The following is a 6394-nucleotide window of genomic DNA, read 5'->3' as shown; positions in this document are numbered from 1 at the left end:
AGGATGCTGATGCCTAGCCTGTAGAGTTACGTGCATCCCTCTATGGATATGCATCCCCAGACCATCATTGACCTCCACCAAACCGGTCATGCTGAACGATGTTACAGGCAACATAGCGTTCTCCACAGCTTCTCTAGACCCTTTCACGTTTGTCACATGTGCTCATGTTCACACTGGTATTCTATAGCGAATTCCCATCAGGCTCCAACTTGCTGGGGAGTGAGCACAGGGAACACTAGAGTCAGCCTCTCAGGCCACCCTCGTGTAGTCTGTTTCTGATTGTTTGGTCAGTACATTCACACTAGCGGCCTGGTCGAGGTCATTTTGTAGATCTGGCAATGCTCATCCTGTTCCTCCTTGCACAAAGGAGCAGATCCCAGTCCTGTTGATGATGGGTTAAGGACCTTCTATGGCCCTGTCCAGCTACAATAACTGTCTGTCTCCATGTTCTTCAGACTGTGCTGGGAGACACACCACACATTCTGGCACGTATTGATGTGCCATCCTGGAGGAGTTGGATTACCTGTGCAATCTCTGTAAGGTCCAGGTATCGCCTCATGCTATCAGCAATGACACACCCACCTTAACCAAATGCAAAACTAGTAAAAAATCAATCAGAAAAGATGAGGAGAGAAAAATGTCAGAGCCCACCACCTGCAAAACTATTCCTGTTTTGGAGGTTGTCTCATCATTGCCCCTTGAGTCCAACCAAAGCAGCTGAAACTAATTAACAACCCTTTTTGCTACTTCACTGATCAGATTAATAATCCTACAAGTTTAACTGAGTTGATGCTATACTCTGATTAGTTTTTTTGTTGTTGTTGTTGTTTTGTTTTTTTTTTTTTGGGGGGGGGGGGGTGAACAGTGGACAAAGCCACTCTGTTTCACAATGATATTAGTTGGCAAGTAAACGGTTTTAACCCTTGTGGCTATGAAACTATTATTTTATTTTGAAATCTTTGTGCCAGTTATGTTAGTGCCGTATCAATATCACTGAAAACTCTGTTGGCCTAGTAGAGGCTTCATAGCTAACACCATAAACAGGGGAAAGGTGAGCTGCAGCGCTTTAGAGTTGTCACTTAATACTCCCAACAGGAATAAATGTAATATCAAGCCAAACTTCACATAACAAATGTGCACCATTGTTCTGAAATTTATGGACGAGAGATGACTTCTGGGGCTCAAAAGTAGGCCACAAAACAAGCGTATAGAGTTCCATGAACTGCATTTTTCCAATAATACCTGAACAGCACTAAATTTTTAACACCTCCGGGTTCGCTAAAAATCAGTCTGAGTGCTCCTACACCATATTTTCTTCTTTATGAGCCTAAATGTCTCAAAGTTCTGTTTGTCAAACCCTGATCTGCTCATGAGTTATCAAATCTTGGGTTATTTTATTCCATTTTATAGTTTAAAAGCCAACTGAGTGCGTTCTTTCAATCTAACTTGCACTGGATTCATAATCAGCTTAACATAGAGTACAGTCAAATTTTGTAGATTTGGATTTCAGCCTTTTTATGTAGATTCAGACTCGATTACACATTTATGTGCATGTTTGCATGTGAGAATTTAACTGCTCAAGGCATCAGGATATTAATTAGGCCTGGAAATAAGGATGGCCTTTTTTATACTGTGGCAGCCATGTTCAAATTGATACAAAAAAAACACACTGTTAAGTATCCCACTGTGTTAAATGAAAAGACAAATGAATAACAGGTCTCTGTTTTTTTTTTAAAGAGCCAACAAAAGAAGTTGACTCTTCTCACAGCAGGCTTCGGTGTCTTTGTCGTCTATTCCTCTCCCCTCAGGCAGAAAAAGCTTCACTTTAAAACTCAGCTGTTGTCACATTCTGGAGCCTCTCCTTTGCATGTCACACATAACTCTAATTCACTCTGATCACTGGCTGTGCCACACCTCCCTCAGTGAGCTCCCCAAGGGCTGTGGGCCACTGCCTGCAGTCTGACAAAGGGGATAGAGGAGAAAGCGGCCGTGCAGGAGGTGGTTTATTCGGTTGTGGACATATGGGGAGAAAGCAGATTTGGGGTTTTTGGCTCTCAGCTGGGTGCTGTGTCACACAGAGCCACATGCCAAAAGTGAACATGTACTCAGCGACTTTCCAAATCGGGTCACATAATTCCATTTTTTGGCTATTAAATCAATGTCTGTCTGGCTGTCTGACTTGAATATTATTTTTAAAAAATGGGCCCCAAAGTTATACTATGTTGGAAAAATTCCAGTTGGTTTCTTGGTTTAGAGTCTGATTCACAAGGTTGCTCCATCGTCTTAATCTTACACTTGATTCCAGTGTTGAAGCTCAATAATTCACAAGTTAAATCAGTGGGTGGGAGAAACCACTCCTGCCTTGAATTATTTTTATTTCAGAGTGTCATCTTCAGCCATCACCTCATGTGGCGTCCCTCAGGGTTCAATACCTGGGCCCATTCTGTTCTCCCTTTACTCCTAATAGGTCATATGCAACTTACTAGCTGATTGGGAAGATCGAATTGAAAATCCCATCCAGTTATTTGTTTTTTGACAATCAAATCACTTTGGTTCCCTTTTCACTGCGTTGTGTTAAGTGCTATAAAATAACACAGAGTTTTAAGCTGCTGTGACATGACTAAATCCAGTGTTAAGAGGAAGTGTTTCACATTGAATACATCTGACAGCTTCTCTCTTGTTGTCTGCACATATTTTATCAGTGTTTTTCCTGGAGAGAAATGGAGATCGAAACCTCCCAACACAATAAAAAAAAAAAAAGAAGATGAAATGGCATCCATAAAAAAAGGATATATGGATGGCAACTAGAAAGTTCTGAAGGTCATTCTAGTTGGTCACCAGTGTAGTAAACAAATAACAAGGAAGAATTCAAGACTATATTTGCCTATCTCTTTACTATTTAACCACAGGTACAATTTCCGATACCTAATTTGTTTTTATACATCTACATGGTCACATTGAATTTTAGTCTGCTTATTTCAATATTTCTGGGTCAGCAAACTTAGAGCAAAGCACACTGGCCAGAAGCACTCCTGTCCTTGCTGTCCTTATCACAAGGCTGAACGAGGTTGACTGCAGGATAAGCATAAGTGGTTCACAGCTGGTGTCTGGGGGAAACACGAGAGAAGGGCGGAGAAGGGCCGATGGCAAGGGTGGGGGTGTGTGGTGGTGATAGTGGGGGGGTTGCAACCATGACGACTGATGGAGGAGGAAGTAAACAGATGTCCACAAGCTGGCAGACCAGGCCCAAAGTGGTCAAGTCGCTGAGAGACAGGTGGGTATCCAGAAAACACAGGGGGGCTACAGCTTGAGGGTGAATGCAGAATGCAGAAGGGAAACAGTGTAGTGTCCAGGAATAAATCTGCCATCAAGCAACGACATAAACTAGACTCAGATCTTACTGTTACTGGATTTCTCTTTCATTTAGAAGAAATGCAGTATTCACTGACACCACATGACTCCATCTGGTGTAACACACTACAGCAAAGTAATTACTGAGATGATATTGAGTCAAAATGTTCACCCATCTGATGACAACCAATGACACTAATCAAGCAAAAACATCCTTCTTATCTTATTGATCCCATTTGTCCTCTCTTCACCTTTATTGTAGATTGATGTCTTGCAGTGATGCAACAGTGATGACAGTGCACTTCACAGTTCAGCACATTTAACTAATCTATAACTTTCCTATTCATAAATCATTCACAGTGTTTTGCTGACTCACAGTACAGACTTGACTATAGACTTGAAACTGGAAAGCCATCAGTTTAAATCCCCTGGTAAGCTTCTAAATCTGAGTGCATAAAGTAAAGGAGACATGCTGTCGACTCCCTCAGCATTAACTGTCAACATGACCTTGAGCAAGGCACTTCAAACCCAGCTGCTCTGAAATGCACTGGATCTGACTGTGATGACAGAAAAGAAAAAAGAAAAAAAAGGAGGAAATGCAAGTTGAGGAGTTTGGGGTTCAGGGTAATTTTCAGGAAATCCTGCTGCTCTTATAGTTGTGATGGGCAGAAATCGTTAGTGTGCTGCCATGTGTCATGAGTCTTGAGATTTAACAAGGAGTGACAGTGATGAGTGAAATAGGAAAACAATCCAAAGGGGATGAATATTCCATGGGGGGTTAGCCACAGGATAAACACCTGGACCTATAAAGGAAGAACTTAGGCAGTTGAATGATGAATGAAAAATGCTGTAGGTAAAAAATCCCAGTCATCATTTTGCTTGAAAGTGACAAATCTGAACAACTGTAGATTGAATTGCTACAAAAGTGCACATTCATGTTTCCAGGAGAATGAATCACTATGACGCAGATGATCTCCTGACTTTTTCTATCCTTCTTTGTTTTTAGATTTTAATTTTAATTTTTTTTTTTGCTTCATCTCATTTGTTGCTGCATTATTTTAATCAAACATAATGAAAATCCTCTACACAATAAAGGAATAAACTAATGACTGTATCTGAGTTAAAATCCCTGACCCGTGACGATTTAAAGTGAAGTAATTTATACACATCTGCTTTCACAGTCTGACTCCAGCAGGACTCCTGATGATTTAATGGTGGTGTTACGGTAAAGAGATGAGCAGGACGGACTTCTTTAGTAATGGCAGCATCATTAAACGAGACCTCGTCAGTTACCATAGAAGCTTATTCGTACCCGGCAAAACTCTGAGAGGCTTATTCTGAGTCTAATCAGCTGCAGCCACTCCACGAAGACAGTGATGCGCAATAGAGGATGACATCATGGGACAAACAGTTAAAGAAGCATTTTTTTCAAAGACTCAAAGTCACTTTTAACATTGTTATGAATATAACTTATATAGCATGCTGAATGAGACATGGGTGTTCTTTTCTCCATGCTCTGTCTGCCCCTTTTCTAGTTTTCATCTTATCTAAACAATTATTTATTAGATTTGTGTATTTTTATCATGGCTGTTGAACAGCCATGTGATGTGCATCCATGTTGTGGGACTGTATATAATATTACCTAAAGGTTTAAAACGTGATTTAGACCAAACAGACATTTTTTTATAGGTGGGTGGCTGGGTGGACAAGTTACAATTAGGGAGAGGATCCAAAAAAGCAATGCATGACCTGGATTCCCTTTATGCTCATTTAAATCACCATGTGGGGAGTCACCATTGTGCTGTCTCAAGTAGCTTTGTCTGCTCGGCAGATTTTCTAATGAGGGGCTTTTGGAGGAGGATGACAGAGCACTCTGCCTGTTCAGTCGGGGAGGAGGGGCGTTTAAAGGAAACGAGCAACGCTCTGTCCATGGATATGCCTAATACTAGATCCCCCCTACTCAGATGCCCTGCTGGCAGCTTGGCAGTGCCATTAGGACTGAGAAGGGTGGCATTAGTCTGAAACTCTCATTATGTCAGATACACTGAAAACCTGTAATCCAGGCAACAAATGATAGGGGTAGAATTAAACCAAAATGGGCAGGAAGGCAGCAGAGGTGTAATTCAAAGTACTCTGTTTTGTTTGTACTTTACACAGGGCAACTTTAGTTAGAGAAAAAAAATCATGTACTTAAAATATTTGTACATCCATTATGTCTTTTATACAAAATAAATAATCAGGCTTGGATGTTGAAAGTGTGTAATGCATTTCTTCAAGTGGCAAAACTGTTAAGAACCAATAATAATAATAATAATCATGATAATATATATACACAAATCTAATCAGTGCTGCAAGAAAACTATTTTTCTTGCATTTTTTGCATTTTTCTTGCAATTTTTCTCATGGAGCAGGTCACATTCAAGGTGGAAAAAAGGAAATGGAAGTATATTCTGCTAAAGTAGGTCAAAACAACTGGTTTAGCACTGCTGATATCATGTGAGGCAGATGTTTGACAGTTTTTTGGTCAATAATTTGCTCAACCAAAACTGTGTGAAGGTCTGACAAAATTCAATCACATCTATTCCCTTTCCTTTTATCTTTTTTTGCATTTTTTGTGGAATCAAGTAGTAAATCTGTCACTTTAAGTTGCTATCTGCACCATGTAAGGATAGTAAGTATCTCTTGTTCTTGTTCTTGTTGGTGTGACAGTGGAAGCAGTTGTTAGAATAATTGCACCCTGCTCCAGCACTGTAACAGTGGCAATATGTGGAAACACTCTCACTTCCACTGTCTTACCTCCATCTTTAGACAAACTTTTGGAACTATTTAACTCATTAATTCCGAAAAACTTCCTGCAAGCACGGCCTCACCTTGAAGTTCATACCCTGCAGTTATGCAGTTCGCCAGAAGATGGAAATATATCACAAGGCATATGGACTGAAGAAGAACCTCAACATGATCATGCTGCATAGAGGAGCAATCCTTTTTCTTTCAGAGAAAATAAATGCCTCAGTAAAACAATATTGCCTTAAATACATCAAAC

Source organism: Neolamprologus multifasciatus, chromosome 10 (assembly GCF_963576455.1).
Source record: "Neolamprologus multifasciatus chromosome 10, fNeoMul1.2, whole genome shotgun sequence".
NCBI classification, from domain to species: Eukaryota; Metazoa; Chordata; class Actinopteri; order Cichliformes; family Cichlidae; genus Neolamprologus; species Neolamprologus multifasciatus.
The sequence above is the reverse complement of the archived record's forward strand: the minus strand, read 5'-3'. Positions refer to the sequence as shown.